Source organism: Alosa alosa, chromosome 20 (genome assembly GCF_017589495.1).
Source record: "Alosa alosa isolate M-15738 ecotype Scorff River chromosome 20, AALO_Geno_1.1, whole genome shotgun sequence".
In the NCBI taxonomy this organism is placed as follows: domain Eukaryota; kingdom Metazoa; phylum Chordata; class Actinopteri; order Clupeiformes; family Clupeidae; genus Alosa; species Alosa alosa.
Genome location: NC_063208.1, coordinates 14,913,040 through 14,935,978, shown reverse-complemented (window position 1 = coordinate 14,935,978; position 22,939 = coordinate 14,913,040). Strand labels below are relative to the sequence as shown.

The following is a 22,939-nucleotide window of genomic DNA, read 5'->3' as shown; positions in this document are numbered from 1 at the left end:
ACAGATGCACCTCTCCCAGGGAGGGTCTCACAGGGAGCTTAACTGTAGCAGGCCCCCAAGAAAATGCTAACTTATACATTGTGTTATTTATTTATTTGAAGATACTTTCATGGTGAATTCTTCCCCGGCAGGCATCTGAAATCTTAAAGTGTTTCAGGATGTTTCGCTGTTTTGTAATTCATCACATCTTGTGGCTTAAAAAGAATTAAGCATTACAACAGTTTTTAAAATAATATTATGCTTCAACACTTCTGTTATTCCTTATGTCATATAATGTATGATGTGTAAAAGTTGTTTTAAATAAATATTAAAGTATTAAAAGAGTTAAGTTTTGAAAGAGTTTAGAATAATAATAAAAAACACTTTCTTCAGTGTTTTAACTGACCAAGCACTCCCTAAGGTATATGCTTTGTGTAGTCATTCTTGACCGTCAGAAGGGCAACTTTATAGAAGAGCTTTATAGAAGACCTCATCCCCAGGCTTAATATGGCATGGAGGTGTTTGAACTGCAGTTCAGCTTAAAGTCCGAATGCAAGCATGGCAAGTGTGTGTGTTGGAGACACCAAGAGGAGACAGCTGCAGGCCGGTGATTCAGTTCAAGCAGATGATTCTTATTCTGGATGTTGATGGAAGGAGGACTTGCAGTGTGGATAAGAATGCTACATCCATCTGTATGGTTAGTTTATCACAATGTCTTATTCCCAGGGGTGTGAGTACAACAGTCCTGCAAAGATGACATTTTTATGTAACATTCAGAAATAAGCTTCAAAACTGCTTAAGGATTATATAATCTTTTGAGCCACATGGTAACGCTTAAGTAAATTGAAGAGATTCTTCAAGGGCTTTCAATGGAGATTAAACTTTTCCCTCGGACCAGCCCCTCAGCTAAATATGAATATATATTTGACATTGACATGTAGTTGCATTTCTACATGATTATGTGCACGGTATGATATGATAGCAAAAATGTTAGGAGAAACAGACACAGGGCTTTTGTTACAAAGGATATCATAGGCAGGTAATGTCACATGCTTGACTAAAACACGTATGGAACATGTCCAGGGTGATGTTATCATTCGTTCTTTTCTTGTTCTATAGGCCTATTGATAAATGATGAAATATAATGATAATAATAATAATAATAATAATAATGAAAAAACAGACTTTATTAAACTAAATACCACTGTTTATCTTGATCCGTGTAACTGTTGTTTTAAAAGAAGGCAATATTAAAAAGCATTTAGCCAGTTCATAGCCTATTCTAAACAGTAGCCTACATATAATTAAAAGTCATTGTTCAGGTAATTCCCCACCCACTGAAATAAATATTGCATTTTAGCTGTCGCAACATGAACTACATCTAAGAATGAGGTTTCATTAACACTTATCCGTCTAAGTCGGTTACGCTCTCTTTAAAAATATGTATTTTTAAAGCTTTTTATCAGTGAATGAAAGTGCAGGAGGGGATACTTATCTATTCAATTGTCAGGATTTTTGTTGTGTCGTAATTGGTCAATGTCCCTCACATCGCTGGCAGGGGGAGAAGAGCCAACCAGCAGACGAAGGAGGAAAGAGGAAGTAGAAACATCAGCACTAACGCGGAGGAGAGCGAGTAAATGAGCTACCGAGAGAGAACGACTGCTACAAAGTCAGAACATCAGCACTTTATTGCGGTGGAAAAGTCGCCTTACCTCGCCAGGTTAGTAAACGTCGGTGCACGCACTTTGCATGAACCCACGCATATGCTTTGTCGTTTGAATACATCGTAGTTTCCGCCTTGAGGTGAAGATGAGGGTACGGGGGAAATGGGAAGACTCAACATTTGACCCGAAACCTTTTGCAACAGTAGCGGGTGGAACTGTCAGCACGACAGCTTGTTGTCGGATTAATTTAGGTTGACTTCTTAGATTTAGACGTCTTAATTGCTCTTTCAGTGTATCCTTCCGATTGGGGTTGGTCGTTCTATGGAGAAATCACAGTGATTCATAACTTTAGCGGAAAATCCACGGTACATTTAACGTTATTTCCCATGGAGCAAATCGCTTTTTTGATCAGCGTCAATTTTACAATAGATGTTCTTCGTAAATTTTATATTATTTGGGCCTTTAAACTTCCATAGGATCAAAAGTTGTCTTTTTGAATGCACGATTCCTCGTTGTTTGTTTTTGGAGCTTGATTGCAGTGTGTTTGTTTTGAATTTGGAAATCGAGCTTTCCGAGGCCACTGAACTACACCTCTGTCTTTTTGAACGAGCAAAATTCTGATTATGAGATTTCACCCCCCGTGGGCTGTGTCTCACTAAAGTGTAAAGTTTAGTTATCAGCGCTGAGCTGGAGGGCAAGACATGGTTTTCTCCCGTTTCCTACTGCACGTGGTTTTACGCACGCCCGGGGCTACATTATAACGCATTTGCCTTATGACCCAAGTCCTCTGTAATATAATTAGTTGAGTGGGCATTGTGTTCTGATGAAGACTGACTGGACTGTGTCAAATAGACATTTCTATTTTCGGCATCTGCCATGAATTTACTTCAAGTCTACTGACTACGCCTCAGTTATGTGTCACTTCTAATGACATTGTCACATGACAAGCATTAGGCGTAGACTCCTCCTCAGACAAAAATTGGCACTAACAGTAGGCCTATATCCAGACCCCAAGTTCCTCTGTCAGTTTATTCACCAATGTAGCCGGCGGATATGATGACCTCATGGAAGCGTGTGTAGACTGCTCGTCGGTGTTCACGCACTGTAAACAGTCGGGTTGCCCACAAGAGCAATGCGTTTGTTATTGGTTAATAGTGCGTTCTCCAGAAATGGCCTGGAAGTGCGTCAATTCATGTCTGATATAGGTCGCTGACCTGTTTTCATATGTTCATAAGTACACACATTTAAACAAGTGGAGAATCTGAGACCAGCTTGCCTGGACGCGTAACAAATGAATGTTGGTGTGTCCTTCTGATGAATGTGGCATTGCAGCGCAAAAGTAGGTAACTAAAGATCCGTTTTCGTTGAGAAATATGGGAAGTGACGAGCATAGTTCCCTGACAGAGTTGGCGTGTGCATAAACAACATTAGCAGAAGCAGCTCATTCAAATTCATCACACGTGCTTGTGTGTGTTTTCTCCGGCAGTTTCTCAGCCCCTCGCCTCCGAGTGCAACCTTGCCAATTTACGAGCTGTTCTCCGCCTGCCGTGATCTCTCTCTCTCTCCCCTCATTGGCTGTGGTGTGCGTCTCTGCTCCGTCTTTTCCCGCATTTGACTTTATTCTCCCTGGGATTTTGTGGAGGTTATGTAAATTGCCACCCCAACTGATGTATGCCTCCTTTGCTCCTTCTTTATCTGCTCATCACAGAGAGGTTTTGATCTGCAGAGATGGAAGCTCTCCTGGAGCCAGGTTTTTATGGGGGGCTTATACTCCCTTGAACTTGTTTTTGGCTGAGTGTCACTGACAAGGAGTGATCCCTGTGGAGTGTTTCATAACCCCTGTCACTTCCCTATGAGTTTGTGAATGCAAAGTTCTGTTTCTGTATCTCAAGGTGAAATTATTTTTTCTTTCTCCCCAGGAGAGGGTTTCAATGCTTGTATTTGCCATCCTCAGTGTTACCTTGGTTAAAAATCTTAAGCTGGAAAGTCTTGAAACAACTCCTTGAAGTGAAATGGCAATCGGAACGGGTCTCTGAGAACCACAAATGCCATGTAGTACTGTTTTGTCTGCACTGTAGCCACACAAGCTTAAAATATCAATAAGGCTTATTGATTTATTACAGGTTGTACCACCTCACCTGTTCCTCTGTCCTCAGTTTGCCCCTAGATCATGTGTCTTTTTTTTTAAGAGGTCTATTGGCAAGGGAATGAGTTCTCTGGTTTGTCGTTCATTCACTCGGACTCTTCCAAGAGAGGTTTTTAAGGTGCGTTTCTAGCCTGCTCACTTCAGAGCTAATTTCGGGCTGCACCTGCGTGTTCGCCAGCCCACTGCTCGTGGGATGTTTAAAAATATGCCTGAGGGTTTGGAGCCTCTAATGTGGGAGGACTGCTGAAGCTCACTGGGCCTTGCTGGTGTTGGAGGAGCTGCTGGCCAGTGGTGTGTGATTTAGCAGTGGGACGTCCTGCTTAAATCACCAGGGAACTTGCCTCGTGTCGTCCATGTGGTCGGCCCCCCGACGCAGCTGTGTGCTTGAGGGTTCTCCAGATACAGATGTGTGTGTGTGTGTGTGTGTGTGTGTGTGTGTGTGTGTGTGTGAGTGCAGTCCAGCTGTGTACAGCTTGTTCTTGTGTGTGTTTATGTGTGGATACAGAAGAGTTCTCTAGGATGTCTGCTACTGTTCAGGCTGCTGCCTACAAGGGTTGGTCGCTCCTTTGACCATGAGCTGTGAAAAGCTACAGCCAACAGAGCATCATCCATCAACATTTCTCCTCTCACAAGGCAGATAACAGAAGATTATGGGGCAGATCTGGTCAGTACTGGTCAGTACGGTGTCTAACTTTGTGATTGATCTAGCAGAAGCTTCTTAAGATTGGGTCATGATTCACTGCTCAGATAACTGACTCCGTTACTGATCAGAAATGGATTTGGCTATCACCTGACCAGACACCTGGTAATGCCAGATCAGTGCTAGGCTCAGCAGCGGTCAGATAACAGTGGGATCGCTTGACTAAGGGTGGATTAGGAGCAAAGTGGCACGTGCCCGAGCCGAGGATCACTTTTATGATGTTTTACTCTTAAGCACGGACGGGCGTTTTAAAGCTAGCCATGATCCTGATGGCTTTCCCGGGATCAGGGATGGCTCCTAAATCCTCCCGGATGAAGGCGGCTTGCATTAGGGGCGAGCCGTTGGATGGGGTCTTGGGAAGATGCGCATGCATTTGGCCTGATCTGGCTGCCTCTTCCCTACTGTCAGCTTCCCTATCCCCTATTCCCAACACACACACACACACACACACACACACACACACACACACGCTTGGCTCCTGGCAGTATTGTGAAGCCTAGCTGCATACACACACACACAGTATGAGTCAGCCAGAGACTGGGACAGAGTGGACCCCCCCCCGTTCTCCCACCCCCACCCTGCCCCCTCTGATACGGTCCAGCAGGACCCATCAAACGGCTCCCCTGATGAGAATGGACAGCCCATATGGGTGAGTGGGGAGTTGAACTGGAAGAAAAACTCTACTTTGCACTGGACGCAAGCTCATTCTTTTTTTTCTCATCCTCTAAGCCCGTCCTCTCTCTCGTTTCTCCCTACTTTCTTGGAAGGTTTGATGAAACGGAGGTAGTCATTTAGAAACAACCAGTTCGTGTCTTCTGGCCGAGCTCCTTTTGTTAAACCCATAATTGGCAAGACCCAGACCAGAGTGTAGGTCTAGGAGACGCCCAGTGTTAAACACAGTGTTATTGTTTTTTGACTTGTGCACTCTGGTGCGCGGGCTTCATTATGTGTTTGTTACAAAACCCGCAGCCCACAAAGTGAGTGACAATTTGCCTTTAAACTCTAAATTGAACTGGTTTGATGTGTTACCGAGTGTTGATTGTTTATGTTTGTGAGCATAGCTGTGTGTGTGTGTGTGTGTGTAGGGTGTATATGTGTGAGCTTTTAATCTTGTTTTAAAAGATGTTATCTCTCTGCAGTCTCTCTCAGTTGGATCAGCCATCCCATGTCAGAGCAGGAAAGATGGCGAGAGAGATGTATGTGTCTGTCTGTGTGTTTGGTTTGTGTTGATGTCATTGCTGACTGACCTTGAATCTGAATCTCACTGCGTGCCTGCGTGCCTGCCTGCGTGCGTGCGTGCGTTCGCGTGTGTGTGTGGGGCTGATGGCTTTGGCATGACTTGCTCGTCATCACTTCATTCTCATTGCCATGCTGATTGTGTGTGTGTCTCTCTCTCTCTCTCTTTTTCTCTCCCGCCTTTTTCTGAATGCATCCAGATTAACAGACCTTTTTACTTTCTCATCACTTTTTCCCCCTCCTTTTTAAACGCATGCAGGGAGGGATTTAACATCTGGACCATTAGACACCCTCTGTAAAAAAGTGCAGATTACGTTTCAAACTCATCAATTTGTCGGCCGCAAAAAGCAAGCGGCAGCAACAGCAGCAGGCATAGACTAGCCAGGAGGAGGAGGAAGACGTGGCTGTTCTTCAGCCCAGGATATTGCCTCCTGTGGGACAAATGATACCTTGAGCTATAGATGTTTTCAAAAAGTCTTTGATATCGGGTAGCGTTTCAAAGCGACACCAGAGGGGGTGCGGTTCAGTTTCGCCCTTCTTTCACAAAGGTGAAAGGATTTAAGTAATTTGTGTGTGTGTGTGTGTGTGTGTGTGTGTGTTTTTTGTTTTTTCCCTCTTAGTAAGTAGGTAATAACACAGGCTTGATCTCTCTCTCTGACCTATATGGTTCCCCTAATGCATTTGTTGTCATATCACACTTGCGCATATCTCACCCAGCCAGCAGGATTACCATATCTGTGTCCTCTGCAGTGTGCAGTTTAAGGTCTATTTTTTCCCTTACCCGTAATCCCCTGCTGATGGAGGAAGCCTCTGTGAAAGTTGCCATGTGTACCTGTCAGACATTTCCTCACCTGGGCTTGGGAAGCCGAGGGGATTGAAACGGTGTCTGTGTTGTTCCAAGTACGCTGGGACTCATCAGTGTCTTGGCTAGGAGTGTGTTTTGGTGCAGTGTGCCAGGTGTGCTGGGACAGTGTACTAGCAGCCCTCAGCAGCCTCCAGGAGAGAGAGCGTGCGTGCGTGCGTGTGTGGGAGCCGGGTGTTCACTGCTGGCTGCTCTGACAAATCTCCTCTCGTTTGTGGAGAAATGAGGGCAGGTCTGGTGGGATCCTGTTTGACAAGCGTTACCTCTTCTGTAAGGTGGGGGGGGGGGGCGGCATGGGGTGGATATGTTGGTGTTGTGCGAGGTTGGTAAGGTGCTGGTGTGGAATTCTGTAATATGTCATACCAACAATGCAACACCTTGTCTTTGCTGGCTACCTACCTACGCATGTGTTCTTTCCCTTTTCCCCCTGCGTTCAACCTCAGTGCTCCGGAGTTCTCGGAACCGCGATGCTGAGATCAGAATGAGGTGGGGCTGGAGGTCTGGACGTCTGGCTGGTGGGAGGGATAGGCGAACATCTGTGGAAGCTGGCTGCTCGTCTCTTGTCTGTGGCTCTCATAAACCCAGAGATAAATGGAGGTCTGGTGCAGCCAGCTGTGAAGAGTTTGTGTTATTTCTTTTTTTTCAATTTTCTTTTTCAAGGTGCTATTGTTGGAATTCTCTCACTGTGGCTCAGTTCCAGACATGGTTGACCAGGGGCTACTGCTCCAGTTGGAATGCACCTTACTTTTTTTAAAGTAAAAAATAAAAAGCTTCAGGATAGCTTTTTTGTTTATTTTCATTTTGTCAAACTGCCTTCTGTTTGAGGAGTTGGTTGCTGTCCTTGTCCTTTCTAACCCTCCCGGCATTTCTCTCTTTGTGTCTTTGTCTTTGTTTACCTCTCTTTGCTCTCTCTGTCCCTCTCTCTCTCTCTCTCCGTCCGGCTGTCGGTGCGTGGTTCAGGCCACCTGCTGCCATCTCCCGTCACGCAGTCTGGCCCTCCCAGCACCACGTTTCCAAACAAACAGTGACACTGTTTCGTGTGTGCCAGGATGAGCTAAGGCCAAGCTCAGCATCAGCGCAAGGGGAGGAGGAGGAGGAGGGGTGTGTGTGTGTGTGTGTGTCTGCCTCTCTCCTTGTCACTACAGCTCCAGTTAAAGCTAACTGCTCTGTCTGACAGCTTAGCGGAGTGTTCCCCCTGGCAGGGGTTATCTGTGAGCTGCTCTACTGGTCTGAGCGCATTTCACAGCCCAAGACCAAAGCAATAAAACCACACAGGGGTGGAATGCAGAGTTGTGTGTGTGTGTGTGTGTGTGTGTGTGTGTGTGTGTGTGTGTTTGTGAGGACTTCGGTTGTGTTGTTGAAAACAGAAACCGCTGTCCTCCGAATGCAGGAAGTGCAGCGTGAACACGCATCAGGTGAAGCCCCCTGCACTTCCTGCTGCTGTCAAGCAAGCGCCTCTGTCTCGCTCTCATTTCCTCATCGAGCGGATGCCGCTGGGTGTGGTCCCCATGGCGACCGAGAGCTGCAGAACTTCCTGCAAGGGCTGATCTCAAGGAAGACGGACAGTGAAAGAGAGAAAGAGTCTGGAAGCATTTAGTAGTGATGGTGGTGGTGGGTTTTTAATGTCATTTCACGTCATGTTGAGTTAAAGCGTGTAATCTCTCTCGTCTGTTTTACACTGACCTTCCGGAGAAACTGCCTTTTAATTTGATCACCCGTCTAATGACATAATCCGCCTCTGTGTATGAAACGCGGCAGAACAGCCTCGGAGCTCCGTTGGTCTCGGCTGGACGGTCCGCCCTCCTGCAGCTCATGCCACTCCCTCGCTCCCTCACCCGACCCTGGGCACTGCCCCACAAAACGGCGCCACATTTAACCCATCAAAGAGCACAAAGCGGTTCAGGCTTTTTTATAATGTGCCCATGCCTGTGCCCTTGTCCCTTAAATAGAGTGAGTGTGTGTGTGTGTGTGTGTGTGTGTGTGTGTGTCTCTCTCTCTCTCTCTCTCTCTCTCTCTCTCTCTCTCTCTCTCTCTCTCTCTCTCTCTCTCTCTCTCTCTCTCTCTCTCTCTCCCCCGATCTAAATGGCCCAGCCACAAATGTAGGGCATACGTCGCTGGGCGGTTTTGTGCTTTACTACAGGGCAGAGTCAGAGCCCCGAGCTAACCTCAATGAATGGGTTTCGACTGCGGCAGAGAGCTGAAAATCTCTTTCTCTCTCCCTCTCTCTTTGACACTAACACACACACACGTGAGCACACACACATTCTCTCTATCTCTTTCTCCCTCTCTTTCTTTCTTTCTTTCTTTCTTTCTCTCTCTCTCTCTCTCTAAACTAAACACACACACACTCACATGTGCACACACACACACTCACTTCCTCTCTCCCTCTTGCTGCCCCTTTCTTGTCTATTTCTATACATGCACTCTATCCGACTCCCTGGCAATTCAAAACCTTGACTACACGTTTCCCCTTCATGTTGTATATGTAGAGTGCATAGAAAAAGATCTTTGGGAGCCAAGTGAATGCTTGAGATAGGTAGGTCCTTGTTATTATTCCTGAGTCCTCGCTTAATCGCTTTCTCTGCTTTTTTTTGTACCGTCCTTTCTGTACCACACACAGTTTATTCCCGGCACGGGCTCTGGTTGGATGGATGCCCAAAGACAGGCATTGTCCAGTTTTCACACCCACCTCAGAAGGCAGGGGCTGTCCCTTTACACCCAGAACTGCCTTTTGCTGTAGGGGCGAGCCTGGGACCTTGTGAAGGGGGGGGGGGGTTGAAGGGGTGAAGGGAAGAGTGGCCACAGAAAACTAGGGTGCTGGAACTCACCCAAGATGGAGGGTGAGGGGTGTGAAGTGTCTGACACAGCTGGGCACTAGCGAGGGGGGCAAGTGTGTGTGTGTGTGAGTGAGAGAGAGAGAGAGAGAGAGAGAGAGAGTGACTGTGTGAGAGCCAGAGTGAGAAAAAATAAATCAGTGTTTCTATTGTTCCCTGTTCTTGTGCCAGTCACACCTTGGAGCTTTGTGCACCACGGGCCCCAGACAGAATATTTCACACCTCAGATCATCTAATACGCCTTAAGTCTTCATTACCTCGCTTGGATGATTTTAATCAAATGGGGACCAAGTGGTGGGTTAAGCTCAGAGTGCAGTAGATGTCTGAAGGGCAGGACACGGTGGTCCATTTAGAGGTGGACATGGTGGATTTTTCTTTTATTAACATTTTTATAAATAGAATTCAAAGCTTACCTGAGGATTATAGGCTGTAGGCTATATTCTAGACTACATTCTGATTATGTCTATGTCAATCAACCAGTATTTCACTCAACATATAATTGCTCACAGTGTTCGATCGCTATCTTGGAAATATTGCAATAAGACATATGTGCTGACTCCAGTGTGAAGAAGTCCTTGGACAGGAGAGCTATCCCACATAACAGCCGACTGTGGGTCAACTCTGGCTTTGATATGGCCCTGATTTGGGCCAGATCTGGCCCAGATCTGGTTCTTGAACAGTCGGTACTGTGTTGATTGATTCCCTCTGTGAGCTTCCCCATTGCGAGCTCCTTCTATCGTAAAACGTAGCCATGTGTCTTGCAGAAGCCTTCAGATGTGCTTTGAGGTGGCGATTGAACTGTGGTATTGTTGCCGGACCTTTCCGTCGTTAAGCCCGACTCGTGGCTCAGAGAATGTTTATTTTCGTTTCACTCTCGAGAATGTTTTCCACTGTCTGTGGCTAAGAGGGGGGGGAGAGTGGAGAGGAGAGTGAACGAGAGGTTCTGAGGCTACTGTAGAAATATGACACAATTTATGGTCGGTCATCTGATAAACTGTTGTGCTTTTCCTCCCAGGTCGCGGACGGAATACAGATCGCAGATTTTATAGAATGAGATGGAAAGAAAATGGTTTCTTTTAAAAACAGAGTTTTTACTCGCATTCACAGTCTGTGAATTTTGTAGCATTTTTTTCTGCTTCAAATAGGACATGTATAAATAGCAGCAAATCAATCACAGAATGTTCCAGACCCTTTTTCAGGTTTCAATCTAGGGTAGCAAAAAACCACCAGGGATCCCAAGACAGTTTTTTTTTTATTTTTTTGCTGCAACTCAGACACAGAGAATGGCCCTTCTTGTAAATCTCTCTAACAATGTTCGACAGTTAGTGTGACCGTTATCCTCACTCTCTTTTTCCAAATCTGTTCTGCCCTGGTCCTTATCAGAGCGAGACAAGACAACTCCTCGTTTGAAGTCGGGGAGACAATTTTACGTCCTTGTTTGTGTTAAGTGACTCTTGATGGAGTTTCTTGTGAGTTTTCTGTGTTTCCTTTTTAGAAAGCCTATACTGTGAGTGCCTGAGATACAGATTTGGTGGATGTCCAAAATGAATATATCCTGCCACGTTGCTCTGTAAACTGTGCTGCCCTTTGGTTGTTAGGAGCAGCAATGGGGGGGGGTGGACAGTGAAGAGCCAGTGATGGCTGCATTTGTAAAGGACCTTAATGAGGTTTTTTCTTTTTTTAGTCTGTATGGACTACAGCTTATTACTCACTGTATGTGTGCATGTGTGTGACTATATATGTGTGTATGTGTGTCTGCCTGTCTGTGTGTGTCTGATTTAAACATCAACATTAGAACATAGAAACACTACGACCTTTGCTTTCTCTACCCTGCTTATTGCTCTGACCGTATCCCTCCAAAGCTATGTTCCTGCAAAGATAGACAAATGAATGAGGTGGACTAGCTACCATTCAAACCTGTAAGTCTGTGTGTGTGTGTGTGTGTGTGGCAGTGTGTGTCTGTGTGATTCATTGACTGTTGCGACTCAAGCGTAACAGCTTTCTCCTGTTATCATCTTTCAGTTTGAAACCATGCTGTGTTTGCCTTCAGGAGAAGTGGAGAATCGTTCAGCTTGCCTTGCACTCTCACACACTTGTTTTCGGTGTGTGGTGTGTGTGTGTGTGTGTGTGTGTCTGTGTGGGGGTGATCGTTGTGTTGCTTGAGCAGAGCCAGGGTAATGGAACGTGACGCCATGCAATTATGGCAATGTTTTTGTTTTCTCTTCCTTTGGGGGAAGAAGAGGATTAGCTTCAATTAAAATCCTGTATGTGTGTTGTGTCTGCATGTGTATTTTCCATAAATGAGTGAAGCGACAGCTTTTGGCTTCACTGTTGCGCTTCCCTAATCCCACGGCTCCATACCAGTTCCCACACATTCACTGACTGACTGGGATCCTGAAACTGCTCAATGGCTCTTTAAGCACAGCCCATATAGAGACTCGAGTGAGCGCAACATGAATACTCGCTACACATCTGTAGAAGATTTACAGACGTTTTTGTACGCCTGTGAAACCATTTCACCCGTTTTTCCCAGAGAAATGGTATTGTTTCGTGTCAAGTTGCGGTGGCCACCAAAAAAGATCCCATGTGGCTCTGAATGCTCACGCCGCTGTAAGCCGTGCTGTCGTCGCAATTAACTTGTAATTAGTTTAAGCCCCGCAGCTACCTCATAACGATTCCAGTAGAGTCTGCAATATGTGTGTGGCAGAAGCGGCTACTTTTCCCCCTCTCTTTCTCGATGCGTCAACGTGCCTCTGGTCTTTCCTCCCGAATTCTTTTGTGTCGCCTCGACTGGAATACCAACGGGGGCCGGAACGTTTATATTTAGGGATTTTTTAGGAAATGGCTTGTTTCCCTTCCTCTTTCCTGAACATGACCGGAACCCTGAACCCTAGCACAGGGCACTGGTGTGCTGGTGAGGCCCTTCGATCTGGAGCTGCTCTCTGTTAAACATGTGATTTGGAGAGTTTATTGTACTTGTTTGACAACATGCTCTCGTTTCTTTGTTTTAACAATGAAGTGCGGAGGAGTTAGTGCAGCTCAACAATGCACTGAAACTCCTCAGATTACCTAATGCATGTTGGTGGGTTTCAGTTGGGTTTTTTTTTTTTTTTTTTTTTTTTTTTTTTTTTCAATGGGAGATGGGCCGTGTTTCATAAGAGTATCCATGTCACGCTGTCCTTTTTATAGAACGAGGTATTTTAGAAAGAGCGTGTGTGTGTGTGTGTGTGTGTGTGTGTGTGTGTGTTTATCTATCCAGCCTACTGCCCACCTCTGCCCACTCAAAGCTGAAGTGCTCCTGAGGGCGCGGAGAGAGCAGCTCTTGTAAATGCACAGCCGAGGCAGGGAATCAGTGACCACTGATGGCTGGCCAGCTATGTATCTGTTTTCTTTCTTTCTTTCTTTCTTTCTTTCATTTTTATTTATCTAACAGCCACTTGCCCTGTGAGCCTTTGCTTACTTCCACTCTACAGCCCACTCATTCACATTTTATTTCCCTCTCTCTCTCTCTCTCTCTCTCTCTCTCTCTCTCTCTCTCTCTCTCTCTCTCTCTCTCTCTCTCTCTCTCTCTCTCTCTCTCTCTCTCGCTCTCTCTCTCTCTCAGCTTCAACATATTTGTTAGGGGGAAAACATTAACATTTATGAAGTAAACATATATTTAGAACTTTATTATTAAAAGACTGCAATTGAAAGTGAATAGGGCTTAGACTCTGTGTCTATGAATAAATCCAAATGAAGGATGGAGACCTGTGACTGAGCACATACGATGCTGATGATGCAGACGATTTCACTCAAACCCTGAGAAAGCCACCTACACGATGGCTCTCATAACACGCAGTCAAAACGCTCGTAATGTGTGTCAGCGCACACAACAATCAAACACACCCTCACATGTGGACAAACACTGTGTGGACAACCACGTTTCTTACATGTTAATGCAAATCTATGTGTCATAGACCACGGAATTAGCAAAGTTTTAGTTCTGGGTCCCATGAACACTTGGGTCAACATGGGTCAATCACTGTAGGGGAAGCAGCACATCAGGCTAGCAGCCAGGCCAGCGGCAGCCATGCTTCTGTTCAGTATCGATCATTCAATGATTTCGAACCAACCTGCAGGCTTAAGTTCATAGTTTATGTGCTGACTAGTACCCAAAACAAGAGGTGCCATTTCGTACCTCAGCTAAGGAAGCAGCTAAGTCAGTCCATTCTACCCTGTGTTAATAACGGCCTACTCTCTTACAATCAGACATGGACATGTTACACTGTTGTGAGAGCTTGACTAGAGATGTTGACCCATGATCTAGTTTAAACTGTGCAGGGGGAGGGGCTGCTGCTAGCCACCATTTGGATCTTCCCCCTCATGATTTCGCCACAAGTTATGCAGTGTTAGCTGTGGAATTCTAGCCCATCTTTCTTTGCTGCTGCTGCTGCTGATGATGGTCCTGTGTGATTTGAAAACCCTGTTATTTGGGTTGGGGGGGGTGGTGGGGTTGGGTGTGTGTGTGTGTGTGTCTATGCGTGTGTGTGCGTGTGAGAGAGGGGTGAGGGGGGTTCAGTGATGGCATAGCTAGAGTAATTAGGGTTGAAATGCTCCTAGAGGCGCTGAGGGACGTTGGTTAAACACAGGCCTTGGCACTCACCAGGCCTCTGCATAGCTATCTGTCCTAACCACCACCTCACTGACTGTGTGTACACTCACTGGGGTAGGGGGGTTACGTGCACACACACACATACACACACGCACACACACACAGATGGGTATATAGACACAGATTCACAAGAATTCACTTTCGGTTACTCATTCATTAACACACATTCACACTCACAGCACGCACTGACTCTCCCACTCTTTCCTCCCCCCTCTCTCTCTCACTCTCACTCTCTCACACTCTCTCTCTCTCTCTCTCCCACTCACACTCACACTCACACTCACACACACACACACACACACACAAAACATACAGTGGTAAGTTCTGCCATATTTTTCTGTTTTTCTCTTTTCTTTTTTTCGGAGGAGGGTTGGAGGAGCCTAGTAGTGATGTTGAAAGGAGCAGCAGCATCAGACATTCCTGATATGGAACTGCATCAGTGGCCGGAGCAGACCACAGCTCTCTGGACCCCAACCCTCGGATCGCTTAATCTCTCAGCTATGCAGTCCAGCCCCCTGAAGAATGCCCCAAAGCCAAGAGAAGCCATACTGTAGTCTTGTGGGGACCAAAGGGGAGGGGAGGGGGGGGCTCTGGTTTGGCTCTGGGAAAAGGGAGGTGGGGGTGGTGGGTAGTGGTGGTAAGGAATTCTGGAATTTTTAGGATTGCTGTCATCCCCTCTTTTCCACTGTCGAGTGGAGCTGGAATTCTGTGAGCGCAAAAACCACTGTGGAACGAAGGGGCCCCCGGATGCATTGTGGATAGCGCAGAAGAAGTCTTTGTCTCGGAACACGCTGGTCCGACAGGCCTCCTTGACTTGCTGAATGCCTCACTGTAGTAGATGTTGCGATGCCTCCTCCTCTTAAACTACCCCGCCACTCTGTGGCTGTACTCATAAAGTCTCAGAATGGTAATTGCCCATTGTGAGAAACTCTCTCAGCCGCCCACCACGTGGGTATTGTTCCCCCCCTCTGCCTTTTTAGATACTCCTCCTTGGCTTTGCTTTTGTGTCTTTTCTCTCTGTTGCCTCTCTTCTTTGTCCCCCCTCTTCTCTGTTCTTTCTTTGACACTCTTTTTGTTTCTCTCTCTCTTTTTTTTCTCTCTTTCCGTCTGTCCTGCCATGTCTCCGTTGTTCCCTCCCACAAGTGTTTAGACAAACTTCTCTCCTCTCTCTTTTCTTTTTCTTTTTTTTTATTCTCGGTGTCTCTATCCCTCTCAACTTCTCCACCTCTCCACTTCTCCACTTCTCCACCTCTCCACCTCTCGCTTTTCATCTTCTCTTCTCCTTTCTCTCGTTTACTCCATCCATCATCCCCCCACACACACACACACACACACACACCGTTGGCATGAGCAGGGTGTGTCGCCACGGTAACAGGACCGGTGGCAGGCTGACATCACCTCGTCTTGACCCATTTTGGGTCAGTGGCAGCGTTACCTGCTGTGCTGACCGAGCTCGGAGCAGAAGGTCACTCAGCCGGCGCCCCTTGCTTGTTTGCGACCACTCCCAGTGTCAGCAGCCACATGTCCATCAGGTGAGCCACAGTCCAGCCACTATGTGCCAGGGCCCCAAGCGGTCCTCTTATTGCCTCAAATGGCACTGGCTGGGAATAGCTTTAAATCCCCTCTTTTATTAGCTGAAGTTGCTGGAAGCCAAATGGCAGAGGGGTTTTTATCTTGTTGCTAATGCTGAAAGGTTGTCTCTCGTGTGTGTGTGTGTGTGTGTGTGTTTTCTTTCAGTATTTTAAAGCAGTGAAGTGTTTTCCCACATTATACACATACAGGGAAAAATTATGACGGCCTTATGTAACCAAGCTCAAGTGTACAGCTGGGTCTGGCTGGTCTTTTGAAGTGGGCTCTTTTTTATGAGGGATGGTAATGAGACGAAATGAGATGATTGCTCTGTGGATTCACACACCTGTTTTCTGCATGAACTATCTGAAAAAATCCTTCTCTCTCTCTCGCTGTCTCGCTCTCGTGCTCTCTCTCTCTCTCTCTCTCTCTCTCTCTCTCTTTCTTTTTTGCATTCACTCTCATTGCAGTGTGTTTTTGATAAAAATAGGGTCCTTAAACTGAAAACAAATCAAACACGCGTTGTTACGTTGTCCCTCTTCTGCAGTAAAAGTGATGCCAAGGTCTGTTTTGAATTAGTTGGAATTCAGAGTTTGTGGTGCTTTTAATGCATTATGCAATTGCATTGTTTTCAAAAGCTCTCAGTCCTCCTTCGTCTCAATCACAGAAATCCCTCTCCTCATCCACCACGTCAAATATTCTGTCTGTATGTGTACACGCTTACACACTCACACACATACACTGTTTTACTGGTGCACACACACTCACACACATACATTTGGCGGTACACACACACACATACTCTCTCATACACACACAAGGGGGTCTGAGCTGTAGCGACTTATTCTGTCAGAGGTCTGTGTGCATGTGTGTGTGTGTGTGTGTGTGTGTGGGGGGGGTCCTCTTCTCAGTGGGGGGCAGGGCAGGAGGTGCAGCGCTCTGAACCCAGCTAATTAGAAGAGGGAGCATCAAATATGCATCTCCAAGGAAACCACCAGCTCGGTGGTGGCTACAGATATGCCTGATTTTTTTTTTTCCTCTCCTCTTTCACTCTGTCTGGAACTTTCTGGTTTTTGAGGTCAGAGAGAGAGGGAATATTCCGAGCCTGATCTTTGAGGAGGCTTGCTTTGCTTTGAGCTACTAGTTTAAACTCTGGGAGGAAAAGTTTGGTTAAACAGAAGAAAGAGCATAACTCTAAATTGTTGATGGAGCCAGGAGTGGGAAACAAAGGGAATCCTGATCAGGAACAAAGCCTTTGCACCTTGCTCACTATAAAGTTCCACCATTTACAAAACAACCTTAGTTTGGCATTCAGTTGAAGCAGCGTTCCATTTGACACAAATAACTTTAGAGCAGTTTTTCACACTCTAGTGGCATCAGTATACCTCTCTACATCTTCACTTTCAAACCCCTATGCTGGATTTAGTTTAACCAAAATAATCCAGTTGATTTAATTTACAGAATATAAGAGAGTCCAGGTCAGGATTGGATTGTCACTTCTGAAATATGATTAAGTTTTTCATGCATAAGAGAAGAAACAGAGTTGTAGGGCAATTTCTACGCAAAACTGTCATGTCCATAACGCCAACTACTGTAAATACAATGGCATTGTGTTGCCGTTATGGATGTGACAGTTTTCCGTGGAATTGCTCTGTATTTATTATAGTGATTCACATCATGGGAAAGCATGACTTTGCGTAAAGGATCCACCAGCTGCTGTAATGTAGCAAACAAATAGTTGATCATCCCATTTTACGTGAACCACACTTAATCAGACCCTGGTAGACACACACAGATCAGGGACATCTCATATGTGGAAGAACACATAATTGAAACATCAGGACATACTGTAAACTACTTATGAATATAAAAATCCTAGGTTCTGATTCCAATAACTCTCAAAACATCTCGGTTCCCTGAAGGAGAACATGAGACCTCATCTTTGGGATAAGCGCTTTGGAAGCTATATCCATAAGGTGACGTTGTTGTGCTTGGACTGAAAGAGAACTAGTATGGGCTTGATTTATTTGTTGACCATAGCTGAGGTAGGTGGGTCCGTTTACGATTTGTAGCCCCAAGACCGGATCATGTGAGTGCAAAGGTCAAGAGGTCAGCTGGGCCCATGGGGCATCTGGGTGAGAAGGTGAGGACTGAGGCTGAGGCAGAAGATATCCCCTAAGATTTGTCCTCTTGGCCTAAATGAGTTAGTCATGCTTTTGAGTCATATTCATTTGCGTCATTGGCTTCTGTGGCAGGTTTTTTACTACACACTAAAACTAGCAGTGCTTAATGGGGGAAATATTAATGTTTACGGTACAGGGCCCAACACTGCTGAGGTCCCTTGCCCAGTCTGAGCTGAGGGCCTTCACCCCAGAAGAGTGTGTGTCTGTGTGTGTGTCTGTGTGTGTGTGTCTGTGTGTGTGTGTCTGTGTGTGTGTGTCTGTGTCTGTGTGTGTCTGTGGTCTGTGTGTGTCTGTGAGTGTGGAAGCACTCTCGTTATCCCCAACATGAGGCAATTAAGCCATCATCTGCCGCTGCCCTAACGCGCTCTGACGGGGACATGCAGGAAGAGCCGGCGGGGAAGTGCTTTTCCCTTTTTTTTTTTTTCCTCCCCTGGTGTGTTGTTATTGTTTTTGTCATTCTTGTTTTTGTTCTTCCTCTTCCAATCAACCCACGTGAAGCCCAGGTTCCTTATCGGAAATAAGCGGAAGGCCCTCACCAGGAAGGGCAGAGAGAGAGAGAGAGAGAGAGGGGGTTGGGTCTCTGTGTGTTGCAATATAGTGTGTGTATATGTATGTCTCTGCTGTGTTTGTGTTTCAGTATTTTGTTTTTGTGATTCTGTATAAACTCGTGTGTGTGTGTGTGTGTGTGTGCCCTTTCCATCTCTGCTTGGCGCAGTAGCCCTAGCGCATTGATCCACCAGGGCCTGTGCACTCCAGCACTGCATTTCAATGCTTGACCCTAGAAGAGGACACAGCTCTCTCTGTCTCTGTCTCTGTCTCTGTCTCTCTCTCTCTCTCTCTCTCTCTCTCTCTCTCTCTCTCTGTCTGTCTGTCTGTCTGTCTGTCTGTCTGTCTGTCTGTCACCTCCCACGTTAAAAACAAATTTTTCGTCAATACCCCCGACCTCCTCTGAGCTATTAATGGGGTGTTCATTCAGGCAGCGCCACTGTACACACTGAGTGTGATCGAGCGGCGCATTCCCATCATTGAGGGAGATCAATGGCTGTGGGTTTTTGTGCCCTCTCATTCCTGACAAGTCAAAGCGAGGTGACCTGTGTGCTGTGTGTGTTTCATCTTTTGAATTTCGCGCCTTCTCAATGTCTTGCTCTATCAGTCTCTCTCTCTCTCTCTCTCTCTTGCCCTTCCTGCAGCTGTGTGGTGGTAGACTCGTTTCCTCTTTGCATGACAAACGCCTACTTCCTCCTTCTGTTCACCTCTCTGCCTCACTTGCTCTCTCTCTTTCTCTCTCTCTTTCTCTGTCTCTGCCTCATTCTCTCCTTCTCCCTATGCCTCAGGCAAGACTGTAAAAGTCGTAGTGTCCAATAACACACAACTTGCTCCTTCTCTGCTGTTTTGAGCGCTTGTCGACGATGGCATCGTTTTGAGGAGGGACCTCAACGTTTCGTTCTCATTTCTTCTGTGCTGGGCTAGCGAGAGGCGTGAGGCCCTAGCGCTGCCCCGTCACGCCGTGGAGATTTCCGGGTGAGTTTCTCTGCTTTCTGCTGGGCCAGGCCCCTGGCTGCTCTATAGACTGCCACAGGGTGTGGCCCCCCCAACTGTTTTCAGTTCTCTGTACTGCACTATTAAAGCTCCTCCAGCATCCATACATCTCACTTTGGCGTAATCGGCAGGATGCTTCGCCGTTATTTGACCTGCCATGTTTCTTTTTCGAGCTGCCTTTGAAGCAGCAGAGCAGGAGCGATGATGATGATGCGTCATGTTTACACTTCCCCTTAAGCAGGGAAGAAGTGAGATGTTAATGGTTGGTTGTTTCTTCTTTGTTTGTTTTAGTTTTTTACTTTTCTTTCAACTTTTTTCTTCCTGGTCAGCCGGAGGGTAAACGCTGTTTACGGGGGTTGCTGTGTGGTTAGTGGTCATACAGTGCTGAGTGGTAACCGCCTGTCCGTCTCTCTTTAACCGTCACTCTGTGGAAGCAGTGACTCTCAAGAGCCACGCTGCCACTGATCACATGCAGTCCAGTGCTCCGTCCAGTTTTTTTTTTCCCCTGCCCTCATGAGCTCACGGGAGTATTTTTGTTTCTCTTAGTCAACTCCTCCCATGAATCTGAAATGTCCTCCTCGCTTACTTCATTTTCTTTTTTGTTCTCCTCGTCCCCTCTCACACCCTAACACCCCCAACACACACACACACACACACACACACACACACACACACACACACACTTCCCCACGCTCTGCTGTGTAAAAAAACACGACATCTGAAGGGAGGTGAGACTACTGGCGTGTTAATTGCTGTAAGGGCGGCCTGAGATGAAAAACCCCTCGCTGAGTCGTTTGACAGGAGAGAGAGAGGGAGAGAGAGAGAGAAAATGGCATTGAATAAATCATTTAGAGAAATGCATGGAATTTGTTAATGCAAATGTTTTGGAATTTAATAATTAATTTTTTTTATATATATAATTAATTAATTTTTCTGGATTCATACCTTGTGCATGAAGCAGAAAGAACTGATTGTGTGTGTGTTTGTGAGTGAGGGAGCACGAGAAATGAAGAGTGTGTGTTTGCACACACACAGTTCACAGTGCAGGCACGACCTGAGTTGAGTGAGGTAGATGGCCACTTCTTAGGCTAGTATCCGCTCTGGACCTCCTCTCCCTATTGTTAACATGTTCCACATCCTGAGAGGGGCCTCTCTCTCTCTCTCTCTCTCTCTCTCTTTTTCTCTCTCTCTCTCTCTCTCTCTCTCTCTCTCTCTCTCTCTCTCCTTCCTCATCTTCTGTGTCTTTTGTTAAGCACACATTCAGGGGCCCGTGGGCGCACGCTTCAAATGCAAAATAAAAGACGAAGCACTCCGAGGCCTGTTTAGCCAGCTTTTCACACTTGTCAGGAAGGAGGGAGGGAGGGGGTTGGGGGTTGGGGGGCTGCTAGGTGGAAGGGTTGGTGTTTTTTTTGCTCTCGTGGTGTTTTTTTAAAGAAGCTCCCAAATTTTTCCAGTCTACAGGATTGAGGGAGTGAGTGAGCGAGTGACTTAGGGGGAAGAACACAGAGAGAGAGAGAAGAGAGAGAGAGAGGGAGAGAAAAAGAGAGAAGGAGAGAAGATGGGACCTAATGCATGTATGTATGAGTGACTTTTGGAGAAGTCATGCAGAGGTCCCAAAGCGCCAAACGTCAGATTGTCTTTGGAGTGCCATGGAACACCTCATGCCCAAAGGGTAAAATGTGTGTGTGTGAGAGGGAGACAGAGCGAGAGGGTGTGTGTGTGTGTGTATGTGTATGTGTGTGTGTTGGAGAATAAAGGACGGGCGTATGAGGGTAAGAGAAGGAGTTGAACCCGGCAGCCGTAACTCAAAGGCTTGTCTCCCGAGGCCTCTGTTTCGTTTGTTGTGTGTGTGTGTGTGTGTGTGTGTGTGTGTGTGCGTGCGTGCACACCAGGCCTCCAGCTCTCCCCAGCCTGTCCCTATGCAGGGGCCTTAGCTGTTTAGAGGTGTCTGATGAGCTGCTAAAAGCACGGCAGCCTCCCCCCCCCCCCACCAGCCTGTACACCCCCCCATCCTTCCCTCTCCTCCACCAGCCTGTGCACCACTGCACCACCAGCCCCCACCACAACTGTACCTCACTGAATGGAATCCCAACGATTATGAAAGTTTAAGAGGATTAATTCATATTCATGTTTCCTGAGCTTGTGTGTGTGTGTGTGTGTGTCTGTGGTTCTGCAATACTGTAGGTACAGTATGTGTTGTTTTCTGTTGTTCACCACTGTTTTTTTTTTTCTTCTTTTTCTGTGGTATTTTCCTAAACCGTGCAGTTTGACAATGTTTCAGTCTACAAACGGGAAGTAAACGCCAGCAGACGTGTCCGTGTGTGTGTGTGTGTGTGTGTGTGCATTTGCTTCCTCGTGCATGCATACACCACTTGGCCAACAGAGAACAATTATGTGATTGGGCCACAGGCTGCAAAGCGCTCAGGCCAGAGGTGCAACAGAGAGCAGTGCCTCTGGAGAACAGGTGTTTTCAGCAGTAAATCATTTCCCTCAAGCTGCAGGCTCTGAACAGCAGCTGATGGATAGATAGATGGATAGACTGCTCAATAGATAGATGGATGGATAGCTAGATGAATGGATAGATAGATCAATGGGTAAATAGATGGATAGATTTATTGATGGATAGCTAGATGAATAGATAGATGGATCGATGGGTAAATAGATGGATAGATAGACAGATTTATTGATGGATAGATAGATAGATAGATAGATAGATAGATAGATAGATAGATAGATAGATAGATAGATAGATAGATAGATGGATAGGTGTGGCATCTACAGCATCCTCAGTAATGCTGATTAATACAGTGATTCAGCATGCAACGTTAGCTTGTTGTTAAATTAGCCATGGCTTCGCGAACCAGTGTGGCTTTGTACCCGCTAAACTCAGTTTGTCCTCGTCCTCAACCCCCCACACACACACACACACACACACACACACACACACACACACCACACACACACACACCACACACACACTCTCCAGGCTCTTAGTCCCTGCCTGCAGCCAAACCCTCTCTTGAATTATTGAGCTGAAACCCGATCATAATAGAGCTCATTCTGCCCTTCAACGAAATCAAATCCCTTCTCTTTCCCTCTCTCTCTTCCTCCCTCTCTCTCTTCCTTTCTCTCTCTCTCTCTCTCTCTCTCTCTCTCTCTCTCTCTCTCTCTCTCTCCATTCCCCCACCACCACACTCATCTGTCATCTTCTTATTTTTGTAGTGAATCGTCAATGTGACTGGTCACGAGTTTAGGGCTTAAATTTGAAACTCCTGCTGTGGCTTCCTCTCCTCCCCCCACACACACACACACACACACCAATCCCCTTTTTTGGGGGGAAATTAATTTAACTCTTTGGTAGTTGACATGTGCCTGAACCGCCAGGGAATTATGTATGACCTTGTCATAGCGACTGAACTGTCTGGTCAGTGTGTGCTTGCGTGTGTGCGTGTGTGTGTGTGCGTGCATGATGAGAGAGACAGAGCTGGAATGCACTTATGACTTGATGTGGGGGTGGGTGTGGGTGTGTTTGCAGGTGTGTTTGCATTTATCAGTGTTTGTGTACATGCAGGTAGG

General features: G+C 46.3%; 1 protein-coding gene across 1 annotated transcript in view; it reads left to right on the top strand.

Moving 5' to 3' along the window:
* Positions 1-1,522: 1,522 nt before the first annotated feature.
* The window catches only part of LOC125285679 (engulfment and cell motility protein 1-like), a 34,615-nt gene continuing 13,198 nt past the window's right edge, over positions 1,523-22,939 (top strand). Inside the window, exon 1 of the mRNA XM_048230220.1 lies at positions 1,523-1,699. The gene's annotated coding sequence lies outside the window, so the exon portion shown is untranslated. The remainder of the gene's footprint in view (positions 1,700-22,939) is intronic.